Below are 22734 nucleotides of genomic sequence, written 5' to 3' on the forward strand. Positions count from 1 at the left end.
TTCTATTAATTAAACCTTCGTAAAGGGGACTCGGTGGCGCAATGGTAGCGCGTCTGACTCCAGATCAGAAGGCTGCGTGTTCGAATCACGTCCGGGTCAAACAAATAATAAAGGTTAGTTTTTACGTTGTTTATAGAAATTCTACCAATTAAACCGTCAGGGGGCTCGGTGGCGCAATGGTAGCGCGTCTGACACCAGATCAGAAGGCTGCGTGTTCGAATCACGTCTGGGTCAAAGAAATAATTAAAACTTAGTTTTTAAGTTGTTTATAGAATTCTACCAATTAAACCTCATTAAGGGGGCTTGGTGGGGCAATGGTAGCACGTCTGACTCCAGATCAGAAGGCTGCGTGTTCGAATCACGTCTGACTCCAGATCAGAAGGCTGCGTGTTCGAATCACGTCCGGGTCAAACAAATAATAATATTTAGTTTTTACGTTGTTTATAGGAATTCTACCAATTTAACCTTCTTTCAGGGGGCTCGGTGGCGCAATGTCAGCGCGTCTGATTCCAGATCAGAATGTTGCGTGTTCGAATCAAGTCCGGGTCAAACAAATAATAAAATTTAGTTTTTACCTTGTTTATAAAAATTCTACCAATTTAACTTTCGTTCAGGGGGCTCGGTGGCGCAATGGTAGCGCTTCTGAAACCAGATCAGAAAGCTGCGTGTTGGAATCACGTTCGGGTTAAAGAAATAATAAAAATCAGTTTTTAAGTTTTTTTTTAAATTCTACCAATTAAACCTTCGTAAAGGGGGCTCGGTGGCGCAATGGCAGCGCGTCTGACTCCAGAACAGAAGGCTGCGTGTTCGAATCACGTCCGGGTCAAACAAATAATAAAAATAAGTTTTTAAGTTGTTTTTAGAATTCTACCAATTAAAGCTTCGTAAAGGGGACTCGGTGGCGCAATGGTAGCGCGTCTGACTCCAGATCAGAAGGCTGCGTGTTCGAATCACGTCCGGGTCAAACAAATAATAAAATTTAGTTTTTACGTTGTTTATAGAAATTCTACCAATTAAACCTTCGTAAAGGGAACTCGGTGGCGCAATGGTAGCGCGTCTGACTCCAGATCAGAAGGCTGCGTGTTCGAATCACGTCCGGGTCAAACAAATAATAAAGGTTAGTTTTTACGTTGTTTATAGAAATTCTACCAATTAAACCGTCAGGGGGTCGGTGGCGCAATGGTAGCGCGTCTGACACCAGATCAGAAGGCTGCGTGTTCGAATCACGTCCGGGTCAAACAAATAATAAAGGTTAGTTTTTACGTTGTTTATAGAAATTCTACCAATTAAACCGTCAGGGGGCTCGGTGGCGCAATGGTAGCGCGTCTGACTCCAGATCAGTAGGCTGCGTGTTCGAATCACGTCCGGGTCAAACAAATAATAAAATTCAGTTTTTACGTTGTTTATAGAAATTCTATTAATTAAACCTTCGTAAAGGGGACTCGGTGGCGCAATGGTAGCGCGTCTGACTCCAGATCAGAAGGCTGCGTGTTCGAATCACGTCCGGGTCAAACAAATAATAAAAATAAGTTTTTAAGTTGTTTTTAGAATTCTACCAATTAAAGCTTCATAAAGGGGACTCGGTGGCGCAATGGTAGCGCGTCTGACTCCAGATCAGAAGGCTGCGTGTTCGAATCACGTCCGGGTCAAACAAATAATAAAATTTAGTTTTTACGTTGTTTATAGAAATTCTACCAATTAAACCGTCAGGGGGCTCGGTGGCGCAATGGTAGCGCGTCTGACACCAGATCAGAAGGCTGCGTGTTCGAATCACGTCCGGGTCAAACAAATAATAAAGGTTAGTTTTTACGTTGTTTATAGAAATTCTACCAATTAAACCTCATTCAGGGGGCTTGGTGGCGCAATGGTAGCACGTCTGACTCCAGATCAGAAGGCTGCGTGTTCGAATCACGTCTGACTCCAGATCAGAAGGCTGCGTGTTCGAATCACGTCCGGGTCAAACAAATAATAATATTTAGTTTTTACGTTGTTTATAGGAATTCTACCAATTTAACCTTCTTTCAGGGGGCTCGGTGGCGCAATGTCAGCGCGTCTGATTCCAGATCAGAATGTTGCGTGTTCGAATCAAGTCCGGGTCAAACAAATAATAAAATTTAGTTTTTACCTTGTTTATAAAAATTCTACCAATTTAACTTTCGTTCAGGGGGCTCGGTGGCGCAATGGTAGCGCTTCTGAAACCAGATCAGAAAGCTGCGTGTTGGAATCACGTTCGGGTCAAAGAAATAAAAAAAATCAGTTTTTAAGTTTTTTTTAAAATTCTACCAATTAAACCTTCGTAAAGGGGGCTCGGTGGCGCAATGGCAGCGCGTCTGACTCCAGAACAGAAGGCTGCGTGTTCGAATCACGTCCGGGTCAAACAAATAATAAAAATAAGTTTTTAAGTTGTTTTTAGAATTCTACCAATTAAAGCTTCGTAAAGGGGACTCGGTGGCGCAATGGTAGCGCGTCTGACTCCAGATCAGAAGGCTGCGTGTTCGAATCACGTCCGGGTCAAACAAATAATAAAATTTAGTTTTTACGTTGTTTATAGAAATTCTACCAATTAAACCTTCGTAAAGGGAACTCGGTGGCGCAATGGTAGCGCGTCTGACTCCAGATCAGAAGGCTGCGTGTTCGAATCACGTCCGGGTCAAACAAATAATAAAGGTTAGTTTTTACGTTGTTTATAGAAATTCTACCAATTAAACCGTCAGGGGGCTCGGTGGCGCAATGGTAGCGCGTCTGACACCAGATCAGAAGGCTGCGTGTTCGAATCACGTCCGGGTCAAACAAATAATAAAGGTTAGTTTTTACGTTGTTTATAGAAATTCTACCAATTAAACCGTCAGGGGGCTCGGTGGCGCAATGGTAGCGCGTCTGACTCCAGATCAGTAGGCTGCGTGTTCGAATCACGTCCGGGTCAAACAAATAATAAAATTCAGTTTTTACGTTGTTTATAGAAATTCTATTAATTAAACCTTCGTAAAGGGGACTCGGTGGCGCAATGGTAGCGCGTCTGACTCCAGATCAGAAGGCTGCGTGTTCGAATCACGTCCGGGTCAAACAAATAATAAAAATAAGTTTTTAAGTTGTTTTTAGAATTCTACCAATTAAAGCTTCATAAAGGGGACTCGGTGGCGCAATGGTAGCGCGTCTGACTCCAGATCAGAAGGCTGCGTGTTCGAATCACGTCCGGGTCAAACAAATAATAAAATTTAGTTTTTACGTTGTTTATAGAAATTCTACCAATTAAACCGTCAGGGGGCTCGGTGGCGCAATGGTAGCGCGTCTGACACCAGATCAGAAGGCTGCGTGTTCGAATCACGTCCGGGTCAAACAAATAATAAAGGTTAGTTTTTACGTTGTTTATAGAAATTCTACCAATTAAACCGTCAGGGGGCTCGGTGGCGCAATGGTAGCGCGTCTGACACCAGATCAGAAGGCTGCGTGTTATAATCACGTCTGGGTCAAAGAAATAATTATAACTTAGTTTTTAAGTTGTTTATAGAATTCTACCAATTAAACCTCATTCAGGGGGCTTGGTGGCGCAATGGTAGCACGTCTGACTCCAGATCAGAAGGCTGCGTGTTCGAATCACGTCTGACTCCAGATCAGAAGGCTGCGTGTTCGAATCACGTCCGGGTCAAACAAATAATAATATTTAGTTTTTACGTTGTTTATAGGAATTCTACCAATTTAACCTTCGTTCAGGGGGCTCGGTGGCGCAATGTCAGCGCGTCTGATTCCAGATCAGAATGTTGCGTGTTCGAATCCAGTCCGGGTCAAACAAATAATAAAATTTAGTTTTTACCTTGTTTATAAAAATTCTACCAATTTAACTTTCGTACAGGGGGCTCGGTGGCGCAATGGTAGCGCTTCTGAAACCAGATCAGAAAGCTGCGTGTTTTAATCACGTTCGGGTCAAAGAAATAATAAAAATCAGTTTTTAAGTTTTTTTTAAAATTCTACCAATTAAACCTTCGTAAAGGGGGCTCGGTGGCGCAATGGTAGCGCGTCTGTCTCCAGATCAGAAGGCTGCGTGTTCGAATCACGTCCGGGTCAAACAAATAATAAAGGTTAGTTTTTACGTTGTTTATAGAAATTCTACCAATTAAACCTTCGTAAAGGGATTTCGGTGGCGCAATGGCAGCGCGTCTGACTCCAGAACAGAAGGCTGCGTGTTCGAATCACGTCCGGGTCAAACAAATAATAAAGGTTAGTTTTTACGTTGTTTATAGAAATTCTACCAATTAAACCGTCAGGGGGCTCGGTGGCGCAATGGTAGCGCGTCTGACACCAGATCAGAAGGCTGCGTGTTCGAATCACGTCCGGGTCAAACAAATAATAAAGGTTAGTTTTTACGTTGTTTATAGAAATTCTACCAATTAAACCGTCAGGGGGCTCGGTGGCGCAATGGTAGCGCGTCTGACTCCAGATCAGTAGGCTGCGTGTTCGAATCACGTCCGGGTCAAACAAATAATAAAAATCAGTTTTTAAGTTTTTTTTAAAATTCTACCAATTAAACCTTCGTAAAGGGGACTCGGTGGCGCAATGGTAGCGCGTCTGACTCCAGATCAGAAGGCTGCGTGTTCGAATCACGTCCGGGTCAAACAAATAATAAAGGTTAGTTTTTACGTTGTTTATAGAAATTCTACCAATTAAACCTTCGTAAAGGGATTTCGGTGGCGCAATGGTAGCGCGTCTGACTCCAGATCAGAAGGCTGCGTGTTCGAATCACGTCCGGGTCAAACAAATAATAAAATTTAGTTTTTACGTTGTTTATAGAAATTCTACCAATTAAACCGTCAGGGGGCTCGGTGGCGCAATGGTAGCGCGTCTGACACCAGATCAGAAGGCTGCGTGTTCGAATCACGTCCGGGTCAAACAAATAATAAAGGTTAGTTTTTACGTTGTTTATAGAAATTCTACCAATTAAACCGTCAGGGGGCTCGGTGGCGCAATGGTAGCGCGTCTGACACCAGATCAGAAGGCTGCGTGTTATAATCACGTCTGGGTCAAAGAAATAATTATAACTTAGTTTTTAAGTTGTTTATAGAATTCTACCAATTAAACCTCATTCAGGGGGCTTGGTGGCGCAATGGTAGCACGTCTGACTCCAGATCAGAAGGCTGCGTGTTCGAATCACGTCTGACTCCAGATCAGAAGGCTGCGTGTTCGAATCACGTCCGGGTCAAACAAATAATAATATTTAGTTTTTACGTTGTTTATAGGAATTCTACCAATTTAACCTTCGTTCAGGGGGCTCGGTGGCGCAATGTCAGCGCGTCTGATTCCAGATCAGAATGTTGCGTGTTCGAATCCAGTCCGGGTCAAACAAATAATAAAATTTAGTTTTTACCTTGTTTATAAAAATTCTACCAATTTAACTTTCGTACAGGGGGCTCGGTGGCGCAATGGTAGCGCTTCTGAAACCAGATCAGAAAGCTGCGTGTTTTAATCACGTTCGGGTCAAAGAAATAATAAAAATCAGTTTTTAAGTTTTTTTTAAAATTCTACCAATTAAACCTTCGTAAAGGGGGCTCGGTGGCGCAATGGTAGCGCGTCTGTCTCCAGATCAGAAGGCTGCGTGTTCGAATCACGTCCGGGTCAAACAAATAATAAAGGTTAGTTTTTACGTTGTTTATAGAAATTCTACCAATTAAACCTTCGTAAAGGGATTTCGGTGGCGCAATGGTAGCGCGTCTGACTCCAGATCAGAAGGCTGCGTGTTCGAATCACGTCCGGGTCAAACAAATAATAAAGGTTAGTTTTTACGTTGTTAATAGAAATTCTACCATTTAAACCGTCAGGGGGCTCGGTGGCGCAATGGTAGCGCGTCTGACACCAGATCAGAAGGCTGCGTGTTCGAATCACGTCCGGGTCAAACAAATAATAAAGGTTAGTTTTTACGTTGTTTATAGAAATTCTACCAATTAAACCGTCAGTGGGCTCGGTGGCGCAATGGTAGCGCGTCTGACTCCAGATCAGTAGGCTGCGTGTTCGAATCACGTCCGGGTCAAACAAATAATAAAATTTAGTTTTTACGTTGTTTATAGAAATTCTCTTAATTAAACCTTCGTAAAGGGGACTCGGTGGCGCAATGGTAGCGCGTCTGACTCCAGATCAGAAGGCTGCGTGTTCGAATCACGTCCGGGTCAAACAAATAATAAAGGTTAGTTTTTACGTTGTTTATAGAAATTCTACCAATTAAACCGTCAGGGGGCTCGGTGGCGCACTGGTAGCGCGTCTAACACCAGATCAGAAGGCTGCGTGTTCGAATCACGTCTGGGTCAAAGAAATAATCAAAACTTAGTTTTTAAGTTGTTTATAGAATTCAACCAATTAAACCGTCAGGGGGCTCGGTGGCGCAATGGTAGCGCGTCTGACACCAGATCAGAAGGCTGCGTGTTCGAATCACGTCTGGGTCAAAGAAATAATTAAAACTTAGTTTTTAAGTTGTTTATAGAATTCTACCAATTAAACCTCATTAAGGGGGCTTGGTGGCGCAATGGTAGCACGTCTGACTCCAGATCAGAAGTCTGCGTGTTCGAATCACGTCTGACTCCAGATCAGAAGGCTGCGTGTTCGAATCACGTCCGGGTCAAACAAATAATAATATTTAGTTTTTACGTTGTTTATAGGAATTCTACCAATTTAACCTTTTTTCAGGGGGCTCGGTGGCGCAATGTCAGCGCGTCTGATTCCAGATCAGAATGTTGCGTGTTCGAATCAAGTCCGGGTCAAACAAATAATAAAATTTAGTTTTTACCTTGTTTATAAAAATTCTACCAATTTAACTTTCGTTCAGGGGGCTCGGTGGCGCAATGGTAGCGCTTCTGAAACCAGATCAGAAAGCTGCGTGTTGGAATCACGTTCGGGTCAAAGAAATAATAAAAATCAGTTTTTAAGTTTTTTTTAAAATTCTACCAATTAAACCTTCGTAAAGGGGGCTCGGTGGCGCAATGGTAGCGCGTCTGACTCCAGAACAGAAGGCTGCGTGTTCGAATCACGTCCGGGTCAAACAAATAATAAAAATAAGTTTTTAAGTTGTTTTTAGAATTCTACCAATTAAAGCTTCATAAAGGGGACTCGGTGGCGCAATGGTAGCGCGTCTGACTCCAGATCAGAAGGCTGCGTGTTCGAATCACGTCCGGGTCAAACAAATAATAAAATTTAGTTTTTACGTTGTTTATAGAAATTCTACCAATTAAACCGTCAGGGGGCTCGGTGGCGCAATGGTAGCGCGTCTGACACCAGATCAGAAGGCTGCGTGTTCGAATCACGTCCGGGTCAAACAAATAATAAAGGTTAGTTTTTACGTTGTTTATAGAAATTCTACCAATTAAACCTCATTCAGGGGGCTTGGTGGCGCAATGGTAGCACGTCTGACTCCAGATCAGAAGGCTGCGTGTTCGAATCACGTCTGACTCCAGATCAGAAGGCTGCGTGTTCGAATCACGTCCGGGTCAAACAAATAATAATATTTAGTTTTTACGTTGTTTATAGGAATTCTACCAATTTAACCTTCTTTCAGGGGGCTCGGTGGCGCAATGTCAGCGCGTCTGATTCCAGATCAGAATGTTGCGTGTTCGAATCAAGTCCGGGTCAAACAAATAATAAAATTTAGTTTTTACCTTGTTTATAAAAATTCTACCAATTTAACTTTCGTTCAGGGGGCTCGGTGGCGCAATGGTAGCGCTTCTGAAACCAGATCAGAAAGCTGCGTGTTGGAATCACGTTCGGGTCAAAGAAATAAAAAAAATCAGTTTTTAAGTTTTTTTTAAAATTCTACCAATTAAACCTTCGTAAAGGGGGCTCGGTGGCGCAATGGCAGCGCGTCTGACTCCAGAACAGAAGGCTGCGTGTTCGAATCACGTCCGGGTCAAACAAATAATAAAAATAAGTTTTTAAGTTGTTTTTAGAATTCTACCAATTAAAGCTTCGTAAAGGGGACTCGGTGGCGCAATGGTAGCGCGTCTGACTCCAGATCAGAAGGCTGCGTGTTCGAATCACGTCCGGGTCAAACAAATAATAAAATTTAGTTTTTACGTTGTTTATAGAAATTCTACCAATTAAACCTTCGTAAAGGGAACTCGGTGGCGCAATGGTAGCGCGTCTGACTCCAGATCAGAAGGCTGCGTGTTCGAATCACGTCCGGGTCAAACAAATAATAAAGGTTAGTTTTTACGTTGTTTATAGAAATTCTACCAATTAAACCGTCAGGGGGCTCGGTGGCGCAATGGTAGCGCGTCTGACACCAGATCAGAAGGCTGCGTGTTCGAATCACGTCCGGGTCAAACAAATAATAAAGGTTAGTTTTTACGTTGTTTATAGAAATTCTACCAATTAAACCGTCAGGGGGCTCGGTGGCGCAATGGTAGCGCGTCTGACTCCAGATCAGTAGGCTGCGTGTTCGAATCACGTCCGGGTCAAACAAATAATAAAATTCAGTTTTTACGTTGTTTATAGAAATTCTATTAATTAAACCTTCGTAAAGGGGACTCGGTGGCGCAATGGTAGCGCGTCTGACTCCAGATCAGAAGGCTGCGTGTTCGAATCACGTCCGGGTCAAACAAATAATAAAAATAAGTTTTTAAGTTGTTTTTAGAATTCTACCAATTAAAGCTTCATAAAGGGGACTCGGTGGCGCAATGGTAGCGCGTCTGACTCCAGATCAGAAGGCTGCGTGTTCGAATCACGTCCGGGTCAAACAAATAATAAAATTTAGTTTTTACGTTGTTTATAGAAATTCTACCAATTAAACCGTCAGGGGGCTCGGTGGCGCAATGGTAGCGCGTCTGACACCAGATCAGAAGGCTGCGTGTTCGAATCACGTCCGGGTCAAACAAATAATAAAGGTTAGTTTTTACGTTGTTTATAGAAATTCTACCAATTAAACCGTCAGGGGGCTCGGTGGCGCAATGGTAGCGCGTCTGACACCAGATCAGAAGGCTGCGTGTTATAATCACGTCTGGGTCAAAGAAATAATTATAACTTAGTTTTTAAGTTGTTTATAGAATTCTACCAATTAAACCTCATTCAGGGGGCTTGGTGGCGCAATGGTAGCACGTCTGACTCCAGATCAGAAGGCTGCGTGTTCGAATCACGTCTGACTCCAGATCAGAAGGCTGCGTGTTCGAATCACGTCCGGGTCAAACAAATAATAATATTTAGTTTTTACGTTGTTTATAGGAATTCTACCAATTTAACCTTCGTTCAGGGGGCTCGGTGGCGCAATGTCAGCGCGTCTGATTCCAGATCAGAATGTTGCGTGTTCGAATCCAGTCCGGGTCAAACAAATAATAAAATTTAGTTTTTACCTTGTTTATAAAAATTCTACCAATTTAACTTTCGTACAGGGGGCTCGGTGGCGCAATGGTAGCGCTTCTGAAACCAGATCAGAAAGCTGCGTGTTTTAATCACGTTCGGGTCAAAGAAATAATAAAAATCAGTTTTTAAGTTTTTTTTAAAATTCTACCAATTAAACCTTCGTAAAGGGGGCTCGGTGGCGCAATGGTAGCGCGTCTGTCTCCAGATCAGAAGGCTGCGTGTTCGAATCACGTCCGGGTCAAACAAATAATAAAGGTTAGTTTTTACGTTGTTTATAGAAATTCTACCAATTAAACCTTCGTAAAGGGATTTCGGTGGCGCAATGGTAGCGCGTCTGACTCCAGATCAGAAGGCTGCGTGTTCGAATCACGTCCGGGTCAAACAAATAATAAAGGTTAGTTTTTACGTTGTTAATAGAAATTCTACCATTTAAACCGTCAGGGGGCTCGGTGGCGCAATGGTAGCGCGTCTGACACCAGATCAGAAGGCTGCGTGTTCGAATCACGTCCGGGTCAAACAAATAATAAAGGTTAGTTTTTACGTTGTTTATAGAAATTCTACCAATTAAACCGTCAGTGGGCTCGGTGGCGCAATGGTAGCGCGTCTGACTCCAGATCAGTAGGCTGCGTGTTCGAATCACGTCCGGGTCAAACAAATAATAAAATTTAGTTTTTACGTTGTTTATAGAAATTCTCTTAATTAAACCTTCGTAAAGGGGACTCGGTGGCGCAATGGTAGCGCGTCTGACTCCAGATCAGAAGGCTGCGTGTTCGAATCACGTCCGGGTCAAACAAATAATAAAGGTTAGTTTTTACGTTGTTTATAGAAATTCTACCAATTAAACCGTCAGGGGGCTCGGTGGCGCACTGGTAGCGCGTCTAACACCAGATCAGAAGGCTGCGTGTTCGAATCACGTCTGGGTCAAAGAAATAATCAAAACTTAGTTTTTAAGTTGTTTATAGAATTCAACCAATTAAACCGTCAGGGGGCTCGGTGGCGCAATGGTAGCGCGTCTGACACCAGATCAGAAGGCTGCGTGTTCGAATCACGTCTGGGTCAAAGAAATAATTAAAACTTAGTTTTTAAGTTGTTTATAGAATTCTACCAATTAAACCTCATTAAGGGGGCTTGGTGGCGCAATGGTAGCAAGTCTGACTCCAGATCAGAAGTCTGCGTGTTCGAATCACGTCTGACTCCAGATCAGAAGGCTGCGTGTTCGAATCACGTCCGGGTCAAACAAATAATAATATTTAGTTTTTACGTTGTTTATAGGAATTCTACCAATTTAACCTTTTTTCAGGGGGCTCGGTGGCGCAATGTCAGCGCGTCTGATTCCAGATCAGAATGTTGCGTGTTCGAATCAAGTCCGGGTCAAACAAATAATAAAATTTAGTTTTTACCTTGTTTATAAAAATTCTACCAATTTAACTTTCGTTCAGGGGGCTCGGTGGCGCAATGGTAGCGCTTCTGAAACCAGATCAGAAAGCTGCGTGTTGGAATCACGTTCGGGTCAAAGAAATAATAAAAATCAGTTTTTAAGTTTTTTTTAAAATTCTACCAATTAAACCTTCGTAAAGGGGGCTCGGTGGCGCAATGGTAGCGCGTCTGACTCCAGAACAGAAGGCTGCGTGTTCGAATCACGTCCGGGTCAAACAAATAATAAAAATAAGTTTTTAAGTTGTTTTTAGAATTCTACCAATTAAAGCTTCGTAAAGGGGACTCGGTGGCGCAATGGTAGCGCGTCTGACTCCAGATCAGAAGGCTGCGTGTTCGAATCACGTCCGGGTCAAACAAATAATAAAATTTAGTTTTTACGTTGTTTATAGAAATTCTACCAATTAAACCTTCGTAAAGGGAACTCGGTGGCGCAATGGTAGCGCGTCTGACTCCAGATCAGAAGGCTGCGTGTTCGAATCACGTCCGGGTCAAACAAATAATAAAGGTTAGTTTTTACGTTGTTTATAGAAATTCTACCAATTAAACCGTAAGGGGCTCGGTGGCGCAATGGTAGCGCGTCTGACATCAGATCAGAAGGCTGCGTGTTCGAATCACGTCCGGGTCAAACAAATAATAAAGGTTAGTTTTTACGTTGTTTATAGAAATTCTACCAATTAAACCCTCAGGGGGCTCGGTGGCGCAATGGTAGCGCGTCTGTCACCAGATCCGAAGGCTGCGTGTTCGAATCACGTCTGGGTCAAAGAAATAATTAAAACTTAGTTTTTAAGTTGTTTATAGAATTCTACCAATTAAACCTCATTCAGGGGGCTTGGTGGCGCAATGGTAGCACGTCTGACTCCAGATCAGAAGGCTGCGTGTTCGAATCACGTCTGACTCCAGATCAGAAGGCTGCGTGTTCGAATCACGTCCGGGTCAAACAAATAATAATATTTAGTTTTTACGTTGTTTATAGGAATTCTACCAATTTAACCTTAGTTCAGGGGGCTCGGTGGCGCAATGTCAGCGCGTCTGATTCCAGATCAGAATGTTGCGTGTTCGAATCAAGTCCGGGTCAAACAAATAATAAAATTTAGTTTTTACCTTGTTTATAAAAATTCTACCAATTTAACTTTCGTACAGGGGGCTCGGTGGCGCAATGGTAGCGCTTCTGAAACCAGATCAGAAAGCTGCGTGTTTTAATCACGTTCGGGTCAAAGAAATAATAAAAATCAGTTTTTAAGTTTTTTTTTAAAATTCTACCAATTAAACCTTCGTAAAGGGGGCTCGGTGGCGCAATGGTAGCGCGTCTGACTCCAGATCAGAAGGCTGCGTGTTCGAATCACGTCCGGGTCAAACAAATAATAAAGGTTAGTTTTTACGTTGTTTATAGAAATTCTACCAATTAAACCTTCGTAAAGGGATTTCGGTGGCGCAATGGTAGCGCGTCTGACTCCAGATCAGAAGGCTGCGTGTTCGAATCACGTCCGGGTCAAACAAATAATAAAGGTTAGTTTTTACGTTGTTTATAGAAATTCTACCAATTAAACCGTCAGGGGGCTCGGTGGCGCAATGGTAGCGCGTCTGACTCCAGATCAGTAGGCTGCGTGTTCGAATCACGTCCGGGTCAAACAAATAATAAAATTTAGTTTTTACGTTGTTTATAGAAATTCTCTTAATTAAACCTTCGTAAAGGGGACTCGGTGGCGCAATGGTAGCGCGTCTGACTCCAGATCAGAAGGCTGCGTGTTCGAATCACGTCCGGGTCAAACAAATAATAAAGGTTAGTTTTTACGTTGTTTATAGAAATTCTACCAATTAAACCGTCAGGGGGCTCGGTGGCGCAATGGTAGCGCGTCTGACACCAGATCAGAAGGCTGCGTGTTCGAATCACGTCTGGGTCAAAGAAATAATTAAAACTTAGTTTTTAAGTTGTTTATAGAATTCTACCAATTAAACCTCATTCAGGGGGCTTGGTGGCGCAATGGTAGCACGTCTGACTCCAGATCAGAAGGCTGCGTGTTCGAATCACGTCTGACTCCAGATCAGAAGGCTGCGTGTTCGAATCACGTCCGGGTCAAACAAATAATAATATTTAGTTTTTACGTTGTTTATAGGAATTCTACCAATTTAACCTTCGTTCAGGGGGCTCGGTGGCGCAATGTCAGCGCGTCTGATTCCAGATCAGAATGTTGCGTGTTCGAATCAAGTCCGGGTCAAACAAATAATAAAATTTAGTTTTTACCTTGTTTATAAAAATTCTACCAATTTAACTTTCGTACAGGGGGCTCGGTGGCGCAATGGTAGCGCTTCTGAAACCAGATCAGAAAGCTGCGTGTTGGAATCACGTTCGGGTCAAAGAAATAATAAAAATCAGTTTTTAAGTTGTTTTTAGAATTCTACCAATTAAAGCTTCGTAAAGGGGACTCGGTGGCGCAATGGTAGCGCGTCTGACTCCAGATCAGAAGGCTGCGTGTTCGAATCACGTCCGGGTCAAACAAATAATAAAATTTAGTTTTTACGTTGTTTATAGAAATTCTACCAATTAAACCTTCGTAAAGGGAACTCGGTGGCGCAATGGTAGCGCGTCTGACTCCAGATCAGAAGGCTGCGTGTTCGAATCACGTCCGGGTCTAACAAATAATGAAGGTTAGTTTTTACGTTGTTTATAGAAATTCTACCAATTAAACCGTCAGGGGGCTCGGTGGCGCAATGGTAGCGCGTCTGACACCAGATCAGAAGGCTGCGTGTTCGAATCACGTCCGGGTCAAACAAATAATAAAGGTTAGTTTTTACGTTGTTTATAGAAATTCTACCAATTAAACCGTCAGGGGGCTCGGTGGCGCAATGGTAGCGCGTCTGACTCCAGATCAGTAGGCTGCGTGTTCGAATCACGTCCGGGTCAAACAAATAATAAAATTTAGTTTTTACGTTGTTTATAGAAATTCTACCAATTAAACCTTCGTAAAGGGGACTCGGTGGCGCAATGGTAGCGCGTCTGACTCCAGATCAGAAGGCTGCGTGTTCGAATCACGTCCGAGTCAAACAAATAATAAAATTTAGTTTTTACGTTGTTAATAGAAATTCTACCAATTAAACCGTCAGGGGGCTCGGTGGCGCAATGGTAGCGCGTCTGACACCAGATCAGAAGGCTGCGTGTTCGAATCACGTCCGGGTCAAACAAATAATAAAGGTTAGTTTTTACGTTGTTTATAGAAATTCTACCAATTAAACCGTCAGGGGGCTCGGTGGCGCAATGGTAGCGCGTCTGACTCCAGATCAGTAGGCTGCGTGTTCGAATCACGTCCGGGTCAAACAAATAATAAAATTTAGTTTTTACGTTGTTTATAGAAATTCTACCAATTAAACCTTTGAAAGGGGACTCGGTGGCGCAATGGTAGCGCGTCTGACTCCAGATCAGAAGGCTGCGTGTTCGAATCACGTCCGGGTCAAACAAATAATATAGGTTAGTTTTTACGTTGTTTATAGAAATTCTACCAATTAAACCGTCAGGGGGCTCGGTGGCGCAATGGTAGCGGGTCTGACACCAGATAAGAAGGCTACGTGTTCGAATCACGTCTGGGTCAAAGAAATAATTTAAACTTAGTTTTTAAGTTGTTTATAGAATTCTACCAATTAAACCTCGTAAAGGGGGCTCGGTGGCGCAATAGTAGCGCGTCTGACTCCAGATCAGAAGGCTGGATGTTGGAATCACGTCCGGGTCAAAGAAATAATAAAAATCAGTTTTTAAGTTGTTTTTAAAATTTTACCAATTAAACCTTCGTAAAGGGGGCTTGGTGGCGCAATGGTAGCACGTCTGACTCCAGATCAGAAGGCTGCGTGTTCGAATCACGTCTGACTCCAGATCAGAAGGCTGCGTGTTCGAATCACGTCCGGGTCAAACAAATAATAATATTTAGTTTTTACGTTGTTTATAGGAATTCTACCAATTTAACCTTCGTTCAGGGGGCTCGGTGGCGCAATGTCAGCGCGTCTGATTCCAGATCAGAATGTTGCGTGTTCGAATCAAGTCCGGGTCAAACAAATAATAAAATTTAGTTTTTACCTTGTTTATAAAAATTCTACCAATTTAACTTTCGTTCAGGGGGCTCGGTGGCGCAATGGTAGCGCTTCTGAAACCAGATCAGAAAGCTGCGTGTTGGAATCACGTTCGGGTCAAAGAAATAATAAAAATCAGTTTTTAAGTTTTTTTTAAAATTCTACCAATTAAACCTTCGTAAAGGGGGCTCGGTGGCGCAATGGTAGCGCGTCTGACTCCAGATCAGAAGGCTGCGTGTTCGAATCACGTCCGGGTCAAACAAATAATAAAATTTAGTTTTTACGTTGTTTATAGAAATTCTAGTAATTAAACCTTCGTAAAGGGGACTCGGTGGCGCAATGGTAGCGCGTCTGACTCCAGATCAGAAGGCTGCGTGTTCGAATCACGTCCGGGTCAAACAAATAATAAAGGTTAGTTTTTACGTTGTTTATAGAAATTCTACCAATTAAACCGTCAGGGGGCTCGGTGGCGCAATGGTAGCGCGTCTGACACCAGATCAGAAGGCTGCGTGTTCGAATCACGTCTGGGTCAAAGAAATAATTAAAACTTAGTTTTTAAGTTGTTTATAGAATTCTACCAATTAAACCTCATTAAGGGGGCTTGGTGGCGCAATGGTAGCACGTCTGACTATAGATCAGAAGGCTGCGTGTTCGAATCACGTCTGACTCCAGATCAGAAGGCTGCGTGTTCGAATCACGTCCGGGTCAAACAAATAATAATATTTAGTTTTTACGTTGTTTATAGGAATTCTACCAATTTAACCTTCGTTCAGGGGGCTCGGTGGCGCAATGTCAGCGCGTCTGATTCCAGATCAGAATGTTGCGTGTTCGAATCAAGTCCGGGTCAAACAAATAATAAAATTTAGTTTTTACCTTGTTTATAAAAATTCTACCAATTTAACTTTCGTTCAGGGGGCTCGGTGGCGCAATGGTAGCGCTTCTGAAACCAGATCAGAAAGCTGCGTGTTGGAATCACGTTCGGGTCAAAGAAATAATAAAAATCAGTTTTTAAGTTTTTTTTTAAAATTCTACCAATTAAACCTTCGTAAAGGGGGCTCGGTGGCGCAATGGTAGCGCGTCTGACTCCAGAACAGAAGGCTGCGTGTTCGAATCACGTCCGGGTCAAACAAATAATAAAAATAAGTTTTTAAGTTGTTTTTAGAATTCTACCAATTAAAGCTTCGTAAAGGGGACTCGGTGGCGCAATGGTAGCGCGTCTGACTCCAGATCAGAAAGCTGCGTGTTCGAATCACGTCCGGGTCAAACAAATAATAAAATTTAGTTTTTACGTTGTTTATAGAAATTCTACCAATTAAACCTTCGTAAACGGAACTCGGTGGCGCAATGGTAGCGCGTCTGACTCCAGATCAGAAGGCTGCGTGTTCGAATCACGTCCGGGTCTAACAAATAATGAAGGTTAGTTTTTACGTTGTTTATAGAAATTCTACCAATTAAACCGTCAGGGGGCTCGGTGGCGCAATGGTAGCGCGTCTGACACCAGATCAGAAGGCTGCGTGTTCGAATCACGTCCGGGTCAAACAAATAATAAAGGTTAGTTTTTACGTTGTTTATAGAAATTCTACCAATTAAACCGTCAGGGGGCTCGGTGGCGCAATGGTAGCGCGTCTGACTCCAGATCAGTAGGCTGCGTGTTCGAATCACGTCCGGGTCAAACAAATAATAAAATTTAGTTTTTACGTTGTTTATAGAAATTCTACCAATTAAACCTTCGTAAAGGGGACTCGGTGGCGCAATGGTAGCGCGTCTGACTCCAGATCAGAAGGCTGCGTGTTCGAATCACGTCCGGGTCAAACAAATAATAAAATTTAGTTTTTACGTTGTTTATAGAAATTCTATTAATTAAACCTTCGTAAAGGGGACTCGGTGGCGCAATGGTAGCGCGTCTGACTCCAGATCAGAAGGCTGCGTGTTCGTATCACGTCCGGGTCAAACAAATAATAAAGGTTAGTTTTTACGTGGTTTATAGAAATTCTACCAATTAAACCGTCAGGGGGCTCGGTGGCGCAATGGTAGCGCGTCTGACACCAGATCAGAAGGCTGCGTGTTCGAATCACGTCTGGGTCAAAGAAATAATTAAAACTAAGTTTTAAAGTTGTTTATAGAATTCTACCAATTAAACCTCATTAAGGGGCTTGGTGGCGCAATGGTAGCACGTCTGACTCCAGATCAGAAGGCTGCGTGTTCGAATCACGTCTGAGTCCAGATCAGAAGGCTGCTTGTTCGAATCACGTCCGGGTCAAACAAATAATAATATTTAGTTTTTACGTTGTTTATAGGAATTCTACCAATTTAACCTTCGTTCAGGGGGCTCGGTGGCGCAATGTCAGCGCGTCTGATTCCAGATCAGAATGTTGCGTGTTCGAATCAAGTCCGGGTCAAACAAATAATAAAATTTAGTTTTTACCTTGTTTATAAAAATTCTACCAATTTAACTTTCGTTCAGGGGGCTCGGTGGCGCAATGGTAGCGCTTCTGAAACCAGATCAGAAAGCTGCGTGTTGGAATCACGTTCGGGTCAAAGAAATAATAAAAATCAGTTTTTAAGTTTTTTTTTAAAATTCTACCAATTAAACCTTCGTAAAGGGGGCTCGGTGGCGCAATGGTAGCGCGTCTGACTCCAGAACAGAAGGCTGCGTGTTCGAATCACGTCCGGGTCAAACAAATAATAAAAATAAGTTTTTAAGTTGTTTTTAGAATTCTACCAATTAAACCTTCGTAAAGGGGACTCGGTGGCGCAATGGTAGCGCGTCTGACTCCAGATCAGAAAGCTGCGTGTTCGAATCACGTCCGGGTCAAACAAATAATAAAATTTAGTTTTTACGTTGTTTATAGAAATTCTACCAATTAAACCTTCGTAAGGGGAACTCGGTGGCGCAATGGTAGCGCGTCTGACTCCAGATCAGAAGGCTGCGTGTTCGAATCACGTCCGGGTCTAACAAATAATGAAGGTTAGTTTTTACGTTGTTTATAGAAATTCTACCAATTAAACCGTCAGGGGGCTCGGTGGCGCAATGGTAGCGCGTCTGAAACCAGATCAGAAGGCTGCGTGTTCGAATCACGTCCGGGTCAAACAAATAATAAAGGTTAGTTTTTACGTTGTTTATAGAAATTCTACCAATTAAACCGTCAGGGGGCTCGGTGGCGCAATGGTAGCGCGTCTGACTCCAGATCAGTAGGCTGCGTGTTCGAATCACGTCCGGGTCAAACAAATAATAAAATTTAGTTTTTACGTTGTTTATAGAAATTCTACCAATTAAACCTTCGTAAAGGGGACTCGGTGGCGCAATGGTAGCGCGTCTGACTCCAGATCAGAAGGCTGCGTGTTCGAATCACGTCCGAGTCAAACAAATAATAAAATTTAGTTTTTACGTTGTTAATAGAAATTCTACCAATTAAACCTTCGTAAAGGGGACTCGGTGGCGCAATGGTAGCGCGTCTGACTCCAGATCAGAAGGCTGCGTGTTCGAATCACGTCCGGGTCAAACAAATAATAAAGGTTAGTTTTTACGTTGTTTATAGAAATTCTACCAATTAAACCGTCAGGGGGCTCGGTGGCGCAATGGTAGCGCGTCTGACACCAGATCAGAAGGCTACGTGTTCGAATCACGTCTGGGTCAAAGAAATAATTAAAACTTAGTTTTTAAGTTGTTTATAGAATTCTACCAATTAAACCTCGTAAAGGGGGCTCGGTGGCGCAATGGTAGCGCGTCTGACTCCAGATCAGAAGGCTTTGTGTTGGAATCACGTCCGGGTCAAAGAAATAATAAAAAACAGTTTTTAAGTGTTTTTTAAAGTTCTACCAATTAAACCTTCGTAAAGGGGGCTTGGTGGCGCAATGGTAGCACGTCTGACTCCAGATCAGAAGGCTGCGTGTTCGAATCACGTCTGACTCCAGATCAGAAGGATGCGTGTTCGAATCACGTCCGGGTCAAACAAATAATAATATTTAGTTTTTACGTTGTTTATAGGAATTCTACCAATTTAACCTTCGTTCAGGGGGCTCGGTGGCGCAATGTCAGCGCGTCTGATTCCAGATCAGAATGTTGCGTGTTCGAATCAAGTCCGGGTCAAACAAATAATAAAATTTAGTTTTTACCTTGTTTATAAAAATTCTACCAATTTAACTTTCGTTCAGGGGGCTCGGTGGCGCAATGGTAGCGCTTCTGAAACCAGATCAGAAAGCTGCGTGTTGGAATCACGTTCGGGTCAAAGAAATAATAAAAATCAGTTTTTAAGTTTTTTTTAAAATTCTACCAATTAAACCTTCGTAAAGGGGGCTCGGTGGCGCAATGGTAGCGCGTCTGACTCCAGATCAGAAGGCTGCGTGTTCGAATCACGTCCGGGTCAAACAAATAATAAAATTTAGTTTTTACGTTGTTTATAGAAATTCTAGTAATTAAACCTTCGTAAAGGGGACTCGGTGGCGCAATGGTAGCGCGTCTGACTCCAGATCAGAAGGCTGCGTGTTCGAATCACGTCCGGGTCAAACAAATAATAAAGGTTAGTTTTTACGTTGTTTATAGAAATTCTACCAATTAAACCGTCAGGGGGCTCGGTGGCGCAATGGTAGCGCGTCTGACACCAGATCAGAAGGCTGCGTGTTCGAATCACGTCTGGGTCAAAGAAATAATTAAAACTTAGTTTTTAAGTTGTTTATAGAATTCTACCAATTAAACCTCATTAAGGGGGCTTGGTGGCGCAATGGTAGCACGTCTGACTATAGATCAGAAGGCTGCGTGTTCGAATCACGTCTGACTCCAGATCAGAAGGCTGCGTGTTCGAATCACGTCCGGGTCAAACAAATAATAATATTTAGTTTTTACGTTGTTTATAGGAATTCTACCAATTTAACCTTCGTTCAGGGGGCTCGGTGGCGCAATGTCAGCGCGTCTGATTCCAGATCAGAATGTTGCGTGTTCGAATCAAGTCCGGGTCAAACAAATAATAAAATTTAGTTTTTACCTTGTTTATAAAAATTCTACCAATTTAACTTTCGTTCAGGGGGCTCGGTGGCGCAATGGTAGCGCTTCTGAAACCAGATCAGAAAGCTGCGTGTTGGAATCACGTTCGGGTCAAAGAAATAATAAAAATCAGTTTTTAAGTTTTTTTTTAAAATTCTACCAATTAAACCTTCGTAAAGGGGGCTCGGTGGCGCAATGGTAGCGCGTCTGACTCCAGAACAGAAGGCTGCGTGTTCGAATCACGTCCGGGTCAAACAAATAATAAAAATAAGTTTTTAAGTTGTTTTTAGAATTCTACCAATTAAAGCTTCGTAAAGGGGACTCGGTGGCGCAATGGTAGCGCGTCTGACTCCAGATCAGAAAGCTGCGTGTTCGAATCACGTCCGGGTCAAACAAATAATAAAATTTAGTTTTTACGTTGTTTATAGAAATTCTACCAATTAAACCTTCGTAAACGGAACTCGGTGGCGCAATGGTAGCGCGTCTGACTCCAGATCAGAAGGCTGCGTGTTCGAATCACGTCCGGGTCTAACAAATAATGAAGGTTAGTTTTTACGTTGTTTATAGAAATTCTACCAATTAAACCGTCAGGGGGCTCGGTGGCGCAATGGTAGCGCGTCTGACACCAGATCAGAAGGCTGCGTGTTCGAATCACGTCCGGGTCAAACAAATAATAAAGGTTAGTTTTTACGTTGTTTATAGAAATTCTACCAATTAAACCGTCAGGGGGCTCGGTGGCGCAATGGTAGCGCGTCTGACTCCAGATCAGTAGGCTGCGTGTTCGAATCACGTCCGGGTCAAACAAATAATAAAATTTAGTTTTTACGTTGTTTATAGAAATTCTACCAATTAAACCTTCGTAAAGGGGACTCGGTGGCGCAATGGTAGCGCGTCTGACTCCAGATCAGAAGGCTGCGTGTTCGAATCACGTCCGGGTCAAACAAATAATAAAATTTAGTTTTTACGTTGTTTATAGAAATTCTATTAATTAAACCTTCGTAAAGGGGACTCGGTGGCGCAATGGTAGCGCGTCTGACTCCAGATCAGAAGGCTGCGTGTTCGTATCACGTCCGGGTCAAACAAATAATAAAGGTTAGTTTTTACGTGGTTTATAGAAATTCTACCAATTAAACCGTCAGGGGGCTCGGTGGCGCAATGGTAGCGCGTCTGACACCAGATCAGAAGGCTGCGTGTTCGAATCACGTCTGGGTCAAAGAAATAATTAAAACTAAGTTTTTAAGTTGTTTATAGAATTCTACCAATTAAACCTCATTAAGGGGCTTGGTGGCGCAATGGTAGCACGTCTGACTCCAGATCAGAAGGCTGCGTGTTCGAATCACGTCTGAGTCCAGATCAGAAGGCTGCTTGTTCGAATCACGTCCGGGTCAAACAAATAATAATATTTAGTTTTTACGTTGTTTATAGGAATTCTACCAATTTAACCTTCGTTCAGGGGGCTCGGTGGCGCAATGTCAGCGCGTCTGATTCCAGATCAGAATGTTGCGTGTTCGAATCAAGTCCGGGTCAAACAAATAATAAAATTTAGTTTTTACCTTGTTTATAAAAATTCTACCAATTTAACTTTCGTTCAGGGGGCTCGGTGGCGCAATGGTAGCGCTTCTGAAACCAGATCAGAAAGCTGCGTGTTGGAATCACGTTCGGGTCAAAGAAATAATAAAAATCAGTTTTTAAGTTTTTTTTTAAAATTCTACCAATTAAACCTTCGTAAAGGGGGCTCGGTGGCGCAATGGTAGCGCGTCTGACTCCAGAACAGAAGGCTGCGTGTTCGAATCACGTCCGGGTCAAACAAATAATAAAAATAAGTTTTTAAGTTGTTTTTAGAATTCTACCAATTAAACCTTCGTAAAGGGGACTCGGTGGCGCAATGGTAGCGCGTCTGACTCCAGATCAGAAAGCTGCGTGTTCGAATCACGTCCGGGTCAAACAAATAATAAAATTTAGTTTTTACGTTGTTTATAGAAATTCTACCAATTAAACCTTCGTAAGGGGAACTCGGTGGCGCAATGGTAGCGCGTCTGACTCCAGATCAGAAGGCTGCGTGTTCGAATCACGTCCGGGTCTAACAAATAATGAAGGTTAGTTTTTACGTTGTTTATAGAAATTCTACCAATTAAACCGTCAGGGGGCTCGGTGGCGCAATGGTAGCGCGTCTGAAACCAGATCAGAAGGCTGCGTGTTCGAATCACGTCCGGGTCAAACAAATAATAAAGGTTAGTTTTTACGTTGTTTATAGAAATTCTACCAATTAAACCGTCAGGGGGCTCGGTGGCGCAATGGTAGCGCGTCTGACTCCAGATCAGTAGGCTGCGTGTTCGAATCACGTCCGGGTCAAACAAATAATAAAATTTAGTTTTTACGTTGTTTATAGAAATTCTACCAATTAAACCTTCGTAAAGGGGACTCGGTGGCGCAATGGTAGCGCGTCTGACTCCAGATCAGAAGGCTGCGTGTTCGAATCACGTCCGAGTCAAACAAATAATAAAATTTAGTTTTTACGTTGTTAATAGAAATTCTACCAATTAAACCTTCGTAAAGGGGACTCGGTGGCGCAATGGTAGCGCGTCTGACTCCAGATCAGAAGGCTGCGTGTTCGTATCACGTCCGGGTCAAACAAATAATAAAGGTTAGTTTTTACGTGGTTTATAGAAATTCTACCAATTAAACCGTCAGGGGGCTCGGTGGCGCAATGGTAGCGCGTCTGACACCAGATCAGAAGGCTGCGTGTTCGAATCACGTCTGGGTCAAAGAAATAATTAAAACTAAGTTTTTAAGTTGTTTATAGAATTCTACCAATTAAACCTCATTAAGGGGCTTGGTGGCGCAATGGTAGCACGTCTGACTCCAGATCAGAAGGCTGCGTGTTCGAATCACGTCTGAGTCCAGATCAGAAGGCTGCTTGTTCGAATCAC

At 42.8% G+C, this 22734-nt stretch overlaps 96 non-coding genes across 96 annotated transcripts; all 96 read left to right on the forward strand.

The window, feature by feature from the left end:
* Window positions 1-27: 27 nt before the first annotated feature.
* Window positions 28-99, forward strand: TRNAW-CCA (transfer RNA tryptophan (anticodon CCA)). The gene has a single exon. It is a non-coding gene; the product is annotated as a tRNA-Trp (tRNA).
* Window positions 100-162: 63 nt separating this feature from the next.
* On the forward strand, window positions 163-234 carry TRNAW-CCA (transfer RNA tryptophan (anticodon CCA)). Its single transcript has one exon. It is a non-coding gene; the product is annotated as a tRNA-Trp (tRNA).
* A 658-nt stretch (window positions 235-892) lies between these two features.
* TRNAW-CCA (transfer RNA tryptophan (anticodon CCA)) lies at window positions 893-964 on the forward strand. Its single transcript has one exon. It is a non-coding gene; the product is annotated as a tRNA-Trp (tRNA).
* Window positions 965-1031: 67 nt separating this feature from the next.
* On the forward strand, window positions 1032-1103 carry TRNAW-CCA (transfer RNA tryptophan (anticodon CCA)). The gene has a single exon. It is a non-coding gene; the product is annotated as a tRNA-Trp (tRNA).
* Window positions 1104-1300: 197 nt separating this feature from the next.
* TRNAW-CCA (transfer RNA tryptophan (anticodon CCA)) lies at window positions 1301-1372 on the forward strand. The gene has a single exon. It is a non-coding gene; the product is annotated as a tRNA-Trp (tRNA).
* Window positions 1373-1439: 67 nt separating this feature from the next.
* Window positions 1440-1511, forward strand: TRNAW-CCA (transfer RNA tryptophan (anticodon CCA)). Its single transcript has one exon. It is a non-coding gene; the product is annotated as a tRNA-Trp (tRNA).
* A 66-nt stretch (window positions 1512-1577) lies between these two features.
* Window positions 1578-1649, forward strand: TRNAW-CCA (transfer RNA tryptophan (anticodon CCA)). The gene has a single exon. It is a non-coding gene; the product is annotated as a tRNA-Trp (tRNA).
* Window positions 1650-1712: 63 nt separating this feature from the next.
* TRNAW-CCA (transfer RNA tryptophan (anticodon CCA)) lies at window positions 1713-1784 on the forward strand. Its single transcript has one exon. It is a non-coding gene; the product is annotated as a tRNA-Trp (tRNA).
* A 658-nt stretch (window positions 1785-2442) lies between these two features.
* On the forward strand, window positions 2443-2514 carry TRNAW-CCA (transfer RNA tryptophan (anticodon CCA)). Its single transcript has one exon. It is a non-coding gene; the product is annotated as a tRNA-Trp (tRNA).
* Window positions 2515-2581: 67 nt separating this feature from the next.
* Window positions 2582-2653, forward strand: TRNAW-CCA (transfer RNA tryptophan (anticodon CCA)). The gene has a single exon. It is a non-coding gene; the product is annotated as a tRNA-Trp (tRNA).
* A 63-nt stretch (window positions 2654-2716) lies between these two features.
* Window positions 2717-2788, forward strand: TRNAW-CCA (transfer RNA tryptophan (anticodon CCA)). The gene has a single exon. It is a non-coding gene; the product is annotated as a tRNA-Trp (tRNA).
* A 63-nt stretch (window positions 2789-2851) lies between these two features.
* On the forward strand, window positions 2852-2923 carry TRNAW-CCA (transfer RNA tryptophan (anticodon CCA)). The gene has a single exon. It is a non-coding gene; the product is annotated as a tRNA-Trp (tRNA).
* A 67-nt stretch (window positions 2924-2990) lies between these two features.
* Window positions 2991-3062, forward strand: TRNAW-CCA (transfer RNA tryptophan (anticodon CCA)). The gene has a single exon. It is a non-coding gene; the product is annotated as a tRNA-Trp (tRNA).
* Window positions 3063-3128: 66 nt separating this feature from the next.
* On the forward strand, window positions 3129-3200 carry TRNAW-CCA (transfer RNA tryptophan (anticodon CCA)). Its single transcript has one exon. It is a non-coding gene; the product is annotated as a tRNA-Trp (tRNA).
* Window positions 3201-3263: 63 nt separating this feature from the next.
* On the forward strand, window positions 3264-3335 carry TRNAW-CCA (transfer RNA tryptophan (anticodon CCA)). Its single transcript has one exon. It is a non-coding gene; the product is annotated as a tRNA-Trp (tRNA).
* Window positions 3336-3990: 655 nt separating this feature from the next.
* Window positions 3991-4062, forward strand: TRNAW-CCA (transfer RNA tryptophan (anticodon CCA)). The gene has a single exon. It is a non-coding gene; the product is annotated as a tRNA-Trp (tRNA).
* A 202-nt stretch (window positions 4063-4264) lies between these two features.
* TRNAW-CCA (transfer RNA tryptophan (anticodon CCA)) lies at window positions 4265-4336 on the forward strand. Its single transcript has one exon. It is a non-coding gene; the product is annotated as a tRNA-Trp (tRNA).
* Window positions 4337-4399: 63 nt separating this feature from the next.
* TRNAW-CCA (transfer RNA tryptophan (anticodon CCA)) lies at window positions 4400-4471 on the forward strand. The gene has a single exon. It is a non-coding gene; the product is annotated as a tRNA-Trp (tRNA).
* Window positions 4472-4537: 66 nt separating this feature from the next.
* Window positions 4538-4609, forward strand: TRNAW-CCA (transfer RNA tryptophan (anticodon CCA)). The gene has a single exon. It is a non-coding gene; the product is annotated as a tRNA-Trp (tRNA).
* Window positions 4610-4675: 66 nt separating this feature from the next.
* TRNAW-CCA (transfer RNA tryptophan (anticodon CCA)) lies at window positions 4676-4748 on the forward strand. The gene has a single exon. It is a non-coding gene; the product is annotated as a tRNA-Trp (tRNA).
* Window positions 4749-4811: 63 nt separating this feature from the next.
* On the forward strand, window positions 4812-4883 carry TRNAW-CCA (transfer RNA tryptophan (anticodon CCA)). The gene has a single exon. It is a non-coding gene; the product is annotated as a tRNA-Trp (tRNA).
* A 655-nt stretch (window positions 4884-5538) lies between these two features.
* TRNAW-CCA (transfer RNA tryptophan (anticodon CCA)) lies at window positions 5539-5610 on the forward strand. Its single transcript has one exon. It is a non-coding gene; the product is annotated as a tRNA-Trp (tRNA).
* Window positions 5611-5676: 66 nt separating this feature from the next.
* TRNAW-CCA (transfer RNA tryptophan (anticodon CCA)) lies at window positions 5677-5749 on the forward strand. Its single transcript has one exon. It is a non-coding gene; the product is annotated as a tRNA-Trp (tRNA).
* Window positions 5750-5812: 63 nt separating this feature from the next.
* On the forward strand, window positions 5813-5884 carry TRNAW-CCA (transfer RNA tryptophan (anticodon CCA)). Its single transcript has one exon. It is a non-coding gene; the product is annotated as a tRNA-Trp (tRNA).
* Window positions 5885-5947: 63 nt separating this feature from the next.
* TRNAW-CCA (transfer RNA tryptophan (anticodon CCA)) lies at window positions 5948-6019 on the forward strand. The gene has a single exon. It is a non-coding gene; the product is annotated as a tRNA-Trp (tRNA).
* Window positions 6020-6086: 67 nt separating this feature from the next.
* Window positions 6087-6158, forward strand: TRNAW-CCA (transfer RNA tryptophan (anticodon CCA)). Its single transcript has one exon. It is a non-coding gene; the product is annotated as a tRNA-Trp (tRNA).
* A 198-nt stretch (window positions 6159-6356) lies between these two features.
* On the forward strand, window positions 6357-6428 carry TRNAW-CCA (transfer RNA tryptophan (anticodon CCA)). Its single transcript has one exon. It is a non-coding gene; the product is annotated as a tRNA-Trp (tRNA).
* Window positions 6429-6948: 520 nt separating this feature from the next.
* Window positions 6949-7020, forward strand: TRNAW-CCA (transfer RNA tryptophan (anticodon CCA)). Its single transcript has one exon. It is a non-coding gene; the product is annotated as a tRNA-Trp (tRNA).
* A 66-nt stretch (window positions 7021-7086) lies between these two features.
* Window positions 7087-7158, forward strand: TRNAW-CCA (transfer RNA tryptophan (anticodon CCA)). The gene has a single exon. It is a non-coding gene; the product is annotated as a tRNA-Trp (tRNA).
* A 63-nt stretch (window positions 7159-7221) lies between these two features.
* Window positions 7222-7293, forward strand: TRNAW-CCA (transfer RNA tryptophan (anticodon CCA)). Its single transcript has one exon. It is a non-coding gene; the product is annotated as a tRNA-Trp (tRNA).
* Window positions 7294-7951: 658 nt separating this feature from the next.
* Window positions 7952-8023, forward strand: TRNAW-CCA (transfer RNA tryptophan (anticodon CCA)). Its single transcript has one exon. It is a non-coding gene; the product is annotated as a tRNA-Trp (tRNA).
* A 67-nt stretch (window positions 8024-8090) lies between these two features.
* TRNAW-CCA (transfer RNA tryptophan (anticodon CCA)) lies at window positions 8091-8162 on the forward strand. The gene has a single exon. It is a non-coding gene; the product is annotated as a tRNA-Trp (tRNA).
* A 63-nt stretch (window positions 8163-8225) lies between these two features.
* Window positions 8226-8297, forward strand: TRNAW-CCA (transfer RNA tryptophan (anticodon CCA)). Its single transcript has one exon. It is a non-coding gene; the product is annotated as a tRNA-Trp (tRNA).
* Window positions 8298-8360: 63 nt separating this feature from the next.
* TRNAW-CCA (transfer RNA tryptophan (anticodon CCA)) lies at window positions 8361-8432 on the forward strand. The gene has a single exon. It is a non-coding gene; the product is annotated as a tRNA-Trp (tRNA).
* Window positions 8433-8499: 67 nt separating this feature from the next.
* Window positions 8500-8571, forward strand: TRNAW-CCA (transfer RNA tryptophan (anticodon CCA)). The gene has a single exon. It is a non-coding gene; the product is annotated as a tRNA-Trp (tRNA).
* Window positions 8572-8637: 66 nt separating this feature from the next.
* TRNAW-CCA (transfer RNA tryptophan (anticodon CCA)) lies at window positions 8638-8709 on the forward strand. Its single transcript has one exon. It is a non-coding gene; the product is annotated as a tRNA-Trp (tRNA).
* Window positions 8710-8772: 63 nt separating this feature from the next.
* TRNAW-CCA (transfer RNA tryptophan (anticodon CCA)) lies at window positions 8773-8844 on the forward strand. The gene has a single exon. It is a non-coding gene; the product is annotated as a tRNA-Trp (tRNA).
* A 655-nt stretch (window positions 8845-9499) lies between these two features.
* On the forward strand, window positions 9500-9571 carry TRNAW-CCA (transfer RNA tryptophan (anticodon CCA)). Its single transcript has one exon. It is a non-coding gene; the product is annotated as a tRNA-Trp (tRNA).
* Window positions 9572-9637: 66 nt separating this feature from the next.
* TRNAW-CCA (transfer RNA tryptophan (anticodon CCA)) lies at window positions 9638-9710 on the forward strand. The gene has a single exon. It is a non-coding gene; the product is annotated as a tRNA-Trp (tRNA).
* A 63-nt stretch (window positions 9711-9773) lies between these two features.
* TRNAW-CCA (transfer RNA tryptophan (anticodon CCA)) lies at window positions 9774-9845 on the forward strand. Its single transcript has one exon. It is a non-coding gene; the product is annotated as a tRNA-Trp (tRNA).
* Window positions 9846-9908: 63 nt separating this feature from the next.
* TRNAW-CCA (transfer RNA tryptophan (anticodon CCA)) lies at window positions 9909-9980 on the forward strand. Its single transcript has one exon. It is a non-coding gene; the product is annotated as a tRNA-Trp (tRNA).
* Window positions 9981-10047: 67 nt separating this feature from the next.
* On the forward strand, window positions 10048-10119 carry TRNAW-CCA (transfer RNA tryptophan (anticodon CCA)). Its single transcript has one exon. It is a non-coding gene; the product is annotated as a tRNA-Trp (tRNA).
* A 198-nt stretch (window positions 10120-10317) lies between these two features.
* Window positions 10318-10389, forward strand: TRNAW-CCA (transfer RNA tryptophan (anticodon CCA)). The gene has a single exon. It is a non-coding gene; the product is annotated as a tRNA-Trp (tRNA).
* Window positions 10390-10909: 520 nt separating this feature from the next.
* On the forward strand, window positions 10910-10981 carry TRNAW-CCA (transfer RNA tryptophan (anticodon CCA)). Its single transcript has one exon. It is a non-coding gene; the product is annotated as a tRNA-Trp (tRNA).
* Window positions 10982-11047: 66 nt separating this feature from the next.
* On the forward strand, window positions 11048-11119 carry TRNAW-CCA (transfer RNA tryptophan (anticodon CCA)). The gene has a single exon. It is a non-coding gene; the product is annotated as a tRNA-Trp (tRNA).
* A 67-nt stretch (window positions 11120-11186) lies between these two features.
* TRNAW-CCA (transfer RNA tryptophan (anticodon CCA)) lies at window positions 11187-11258 on the forward strand. The gene has a single exon. It is a non-coding gene; the product is annotated as a tRNA-Trp (tRNA).
* A 790-nt stretch (window positions 11259-12048) lies between these two features.
* TRNAW-CCA (transfer RNA tryptophan (anticodon CCA)) lies at window positions 12049-12120 on the forward strand. The gene has a single exon. It is a non-coding gene; the product is annotated as a tRNA-Trp (tRNA).
* Window positions 12121-12186: 66 nt separating this feature from the next.
* Window positions 12187-12259, forward strand: TRNAW-CCA (transfer RNA tryptophan (anticodon CCA)). The gene has a single exon. It is a non-coding gene; the product is annotated as a tRNA-Trp (tRNA).
* A 63-nt stretch (window positions 12260-12322) lies between these two features.
* Window positions 12323-12394, forward strand: TRNAW-CCA (transfer RNA tryptophan (anticodon CCA)). Its single transcript has one exon. It is a non-coding gene; the product is annotated as a tRNA-Trp (tRNA).
* A 67-nt stretch (window positions 12395-12461) lies between these two features.
* On the forward strand, window positions 12462-12533 carry TRNAW-CCA (transfer RNA tryptophan (anticodon CCA)). The gene has a single exon. It is a non-coding gene; the product is annotated as a tRNA-Trp (tRNA).
* Window positions 12534-12596: 63 nt separating this feature from the next.
* TRNAW-CCA (transfer RNA tryptophan (anticodon CCA)) lies at window positions 12597-12668 on the forward strand. The gene has a single exon. It is a non-coding gene; the product is annotated as a tRNA-Trp (tRNA).
* Window positions 12669-13188: 520 nt separating this feature from the next.
* TRNAW-CCA (transfer RNA tryptophan (anticodon CCA)) lies at window positions 13189-13260 on the forward strand. Its single transcript has one exon. It is a non-coding gene; the product is annotated as a tRNA-Trp (tRNA).
* A 67-nt stretch (window positions 13261-13327) lies between these two features.
* TRNAW-CCA (transfer RNA tryptophan (anticodon CCA)) lies at window positions 13328-13399 on the forward strand. The gene has a single exon. It is a non-coding gene; the product is annotated as a tRNA-Trp (tRNA).
* A 63-nt stretch (window positions 13400-13462) lies between these two features.
* Window positions 13463-13534, forward strand: TRNAW-CCA (transfer RNA tryptophan (anticodon CCA)). The gene has a single exon. It is a non-coding gene; the product is annotated as a tRNA-Trp (tRNA).
* A 63-nt stretch (window positions 13535-13597) lies between these two features.
* Window positions 13598-13669, forward strand: TRNAW-CCA (transfer RNA tryptophan (anticodon CCA)). Its single transcript has one exon. It is a non-coding gene; the product is annotated as a tRNA-Trp (tRNA).
* Window positions 13670-13736: 67 nt separating this feature from the next.
* TRNAW-CCA (transfer RNA tryptophan (anticodon CCA)) lies at window positions 13737-13808 on the forward strand. Its single transcript has one exon. It is a non-coding gene; the product is annotated as a tRNA-Trp (tRNA).
* Window positions 13809-13871: 63 nt separating this feature from the next.
* TRNAW-CCA (transfer RNA tryptophan (anticodon CCA)) lies at window positions 13872-13943 on the forward strand. The gene has a single exon. It is a non-coding gene; the product is annotated as a tRNA-Trp (tRNA).
* Window positions 13944-14006: 63 nt separating this feature from the next.
* Window positions 14007-14078, forward strand: TRNAW-CCA (transfer RNA tryptophan (anticodon CCA)). Its single transcript has one exon. It is a non-coding gene; the product is annotated as a tRNA-Trp (tRNA).
* A 66-nt stretch (window positions 14079-14144) lies between these two features.
* Window positions 14145-14216, forward strand: TRNAW-CCA (transfer RNA tryptophan (anticodon CCA)). Its single transcript has one exon. It is a non-coding gene; the product is annotated as a tRNA-Trp (tRNA).
* Window positions 14217-15009: 793 nt separating this feature from the next.
* On the forward strand, window positions 15010-15081 carry TRNAW-CCA (transfer RNA tryptophan (anticodon CCA)). The gene has a single exon. It is a non-coding gene; the product is annotated as a tRNA-Trp (tRNA).
* Window positions 15082-15148: 67 nt separating this feature from the next.
* On the forward strand, window positions 15149-15220 carry TRNAW-CCA (transfer RNA tryptophan (anticodon CCA)). The gene has a single exon. It is a non-coding gene; the product is annotated as a tRNA-Trp (tRNA).
* Window positions 15221-15283: 63 nt separating this feature from the next.
* TRNAW-CCA (transfer RNA tryptophan (anticodon CCA)) lies at window positions 15284-15355 on the forward strand. Its single transcript has one exon. It is a non-coding gene; the product is annotated as a tRNA-Trp (tRNA).
* A 66-nt stretch (window positions 15356-15421) lies between these two features.
* Window positions 15422-15531, forward strand: TRNAY-AUA (transfer RNA tyrosine (anticodon AUA)). The gene is made up of 2 exons: window positions 15422-15457; window positions 15496-15531. It is a non-coding gene; the product is annotated as a tRNA-Tyr (tRNA).
* A 345-nt stretch (window positions 15532-15876) lies between these two features.
* On the forward strand, window positions 15877-15948 carry TRNAW-CCA (transfer RNA tryptophan (anticodon CCA)). Its single transcript has one exon. It is a non-coding gene; the product is annotated as a tRNA-Trp (tRNA).
* Window positions 15949-16014: 66 nt separating this feature from the next.
* Window positions 16015-16086, forward strand: TRNAW-CCA (transfer RNA tryptophan (anticodon CCA)). The gene has a single exon. It is a non-coding gene; the product is annotated as a tRNA-Trp (tRNA).
* A 67-nt stretch (window positions 16087-16153) lies between these two features.
* On the forward strand, window positions 16154-16225 carry TRNAW-CCA (transfer RNA tryptophan (anticodon CCA)). The gene has a single exon. It is a non-coding gene; the product is annotated as a tRNA-Trp (tRNA).
* Window positions 16226-16288: 63 nt separating this feature from the next.
* Window positions 16289-16360, forward strand: TRNAW-CCA (transfer RNA tryptophan (anticodon CCA)). Its single transcript has one exon. It is a non-coding gene; the product is annotated as a tRNA-Trp (tRNA).
* A 63-nt stretch (window positions 16361-16423) lies between these two features.
* TRNAW-CCA (transfer RNA tryptophan (anticodon CCA)) lies at window positions 16424-16495 on the forward strand. The gene has a single exon. It is a non-coding gene; the product is annotated as a tRNA-Trp (tRNA).
* A 67-nt stretch (window positions 16496-16562) lies between these two features.
* On the forward strand, window positions 16563-16634 carry TRNAW-CCA (transfer RNA tryptophan (anticodon CCA)). Its single transcript has one exon. It is a non-coding gene; the product is annotated as a tRNA-Trp (tRNA).
* Window positions 16635-16701: 67 nt separating this feature from the next.
* Window positions 16702-16773, forward strand: TRNAW-CCA (transfer RNA tryptophan (anticodon CCA)). The gene has a single exon. It is a non-coding gene; the product is annotated as a tRNA-Trp (tRNA).
* A 63-nt stretch (window positions 16774-16836) lies between these two features.
* TRNAW-CCA (transfer RNA tryptophan (anticodon CCA)) lies at window positions 16837-16908 on the forward strand. The gene has a single exon. It is a non-coding gene; the product is annotated as a tRNA-Trp (tRNA).
* A 520-nt stretch (window positions 16909-17428) lies between these two features.
* Window positions 17429-17500, forward strand: TRNAW-CCA (transfer RNA tryptophan (anticodon CCA)). Its single transcript has one exon. It is a non-coding gene; the product is annotated as a tRNA-Trp (tRNA).
* Window positions 17501-17566: 66 nt separating this feature from the next.
* TRNAW-CCA (transfer RNA tryptophan (anticodon CCA)) lies at window positions 17567-17638 on the forward strand. Its single transcript has one exon. It is a non-coding gene; the product is annotated as a tRNA-Trp (tRNA).
* A 67-nt stretch (window positions 17639-17705) lies between these two features.
* On the forward strand, window positions 17706-17777 carry TRNAW-CCA (transfer RNA tryptophan (anticodon CCA)). The gene has a single exon. It is a non-coding gene; the product is annotated as a tRNA-Trp (tRNA).
* Window positions 17778-17975: 198 nt separating this feature from the next.
* TRNAW-CCA (transfer RNA tryptophan (anticodon CCA)) lies at window positions 17976-18047 on the forward strand. Its single transcript has one exon. It is a non-coding gene; the product is annotated as a tRNA-Trp (tRNA).
* Window positions 18048-18114: 67 nt separating this feature from the next.
* Window positions 18115-18186, forward strand: TRNAW-CCA (transfer RNA tryptophan (anticodon CCA)). Its single transcript has one exon. It is a non-coding gene; the product is annotated as a tRNA-Trp (tRNA).
* Window positions 18187-18253: 67 nt separating this feature from the next.
* Window positions 18254-18325, forward strand: TRNAW-CCA (transfer RNA tryptophan (anticodon CCA)). Its single transcript has one exon. It is a non-coding gene; the product is annotated as a tRNA-Trp (tRNA).
* A 63-nt stretch (window positions 18326-18388) lies between these two features.
* Window positions 18389-18460, forward strand: TRNAW-CCA (transfer RNA tryptophan (anticodon CCA)). Its single transcript has one exon. It is a non-coding gene; the product is annotated as a tRNA-Trp (tRNA).
* Window positions 18461-19118: 658 nt separating this feature from the next.
* Window positions 19119-19190, forward strand: TRNAW-CCA (transfer RNA tryptophan (anticodon CCA)). The gene has a single exon. It is a non-coding gene; the product is annotated as a tRNA-Trp (tRNA).
* Window positions 19191-19257: 67 nt separating this feature from the next.
* On the forward strand, window positions 19258-19329 carry TRNAW-CCA (transfer RNA tryptophan (anticodon CCA)). The gene has a single exon. It is a non-coding gene; the product is annotated as a tRNA-Trp (tRNA).
* Window positions 19330-19392: 63 nt separating this feature from the next.
* On the forward strand, window positions 19393-19464 carry TRNAW-CCA (transfer RNA tryptophan (anticodon CCA)). The gene has a single exon. It is a non-coding gene; the product is annotated as a tRNA-Trp (tRNA).
* Window positions 19465-19985: 521 nt separating this feature from the next.
* On the forward strand, window positions 19986-20057 carry TRNAW-CCA (transfer RNA tryptophan (anticodon CCA)). Its single transcript has one exon. It is a non-coding gene; the product is annotated as a tRNA-Trp (tRNA).
* A 66-nt stretch (window positions 20058-20123) lies between these two features.
* TRNAW-CCA (transfer RNA tryptophan (anticodon CCA)) lies at window positions 20124-20195 on the forward strand. Its single transcript has one exon. It is a non-coding gene; the product is annotated as a tRNA-Trp (tRNA).
* Window positions 20196-20262: 67 nt separating this feature from the next.
* Window positions 20263-20334, forward strand: TRNAW-CCA (transfer RNA tryptophan (anticodon CCA)). The gene has a single exon. It is a non-coding gene; the product is annotated as a tRNA-Trp (tRNA).
* Window positions 20335-20397: 63 nt separating this feature from the next.
* On the forward strand, window positions 20398-20469 carry TRNAW-CCA (transfer RNA tryptophan (anticodon CCA)). Its single transcript has one exon. It is a non-coding gene; the product is annotated as a tRNA-Trp (tRNA).
* Window positions 20470-20532: 63 nt separating this feature from the next.
* Window positions 20533-20604, forward strand: TRNAW-CCA (transfer RNA tryptophan (anticodon CCA)). Its single transcript has one exon. It is a non-coding gene; the product is annotated as a tRNA-Trp (tRNA).
* A 67-nt stretch (window positions 20605-20671) lies between these two features.
* On the forward strand, window positions 20672-20743 carry TRNAW-CCA (transfer RNA tryptophan (anticodon CCA)). The gene has a single exon. It is a non-coding gene; the product is annotated as a tRNA-Trp (tRNA).
* A 67-nt stretch (window positions 20744-20810) lies between these two features.
* Window positions 20811-20882, forward strand: TRNAW-CCA (transfer RNA tryptophan (anticodon CCA)). The gene has a single exon. It is a non-coding gene; the product is annotated as a tRNA-Trp (tRNA).
* A 63-nt stretch (window positions 20883-20945) lies between these two features.
* Window positions 20946-21017, forward strand: TRNAW-CCA (transfer RNA tryptophan (anticodon CCA)). The gene has a single exon. It is a non-coding gene; the product is annotated as a tRNA-Trp (tRNA).
* A 520-nt stretch (window positions 21018-21537) lies between these two features.
* Window positions 21538-21609, forward strand: TRNAW-CCA (transfer RNA tryptophan (anticodon CCA)). The gene has a single exon. It is a non-coding gene; the product is annotated as a tRNA-Trp (tRNA).
* Window positions 21610-21675: 66 nt separating this feature from the next.
* TRNAW-CCA (transfer RNA tryptophan (anticodon CCA)) lies at window positions 21676-21747 on the forward strand. The gene has a single exon. It is a non-coding gene; the product is annotated as a tRNA-Trp (tRNA).
* Window positions 21748-21814: 67 nt separating this feature from the next.
* TRNAW-CCA (transfer RNA tryptophan (anticodon CCA)) lies at window positions 21815-21886 on the forward strand. The gene has a single exon. It is a non-coding gene; the product is annotated as a tRNA-Trp (tRNA).
* Window positions 21887-22084: 198 nt separating this feature from the next.
* Window positions 22085-22156, forward strand: TRNAW-CCA (transfer RNA tryptophan (anticodon CCA)). Its single transcript has one exon. It is a non-coding gene; the product is annotated as a tRNA-Trp (tRNA).
* Window positions 22157-22223: 67 nt separating this feature from the next.
* TRNAW-CCA (transfer RNA tryptophan (anticodon CCA)) lies at window positions 22224-22295 on the forward strand. Its single transcript has one exon. It is a non-coding gene; the product is annotated as a tRNA-Trp (tRNA).
* Window positions 22296-22362: 67 nt separating this feature from the next.
* Window positions 22363-22434, forward strand: TRNAW-CCA (transfer RNA tryptophan (anticodon CCA)). The gene has a single exon. It is a non-coding gene; the product is annotated as a tRNA-Trp (tRNA).
* Window positions 22435-22497: 63 nt separating this feature from the next.
* TRNAW-CCA (transfer RNA tryptophan (anticodon CCA)) lies at window positions 22498-22569 on the forward strand. Its single transcript has one exon. It is a non-coding gene; the product is annotated as a tRNA-Trp (tRNA).
* Window positions 22570-22734: the final 165 nt, after the last annotated feature.

Source organism: Phalangium opilio, unplaced genomic scaffold, assembly GCF_054372755.1.
Source record: "Phalangium opilio isolate 3A_F unplaced genomic scaffold, DU_Popi_V2 ptg000352l_1, whole genome shotgun sequence".
NCBI lineage: Eukaryota > Metazoa > Arthropoda > Arachnida > Opiliones > Phalangiidae > Phalangium > Phalangium opilio.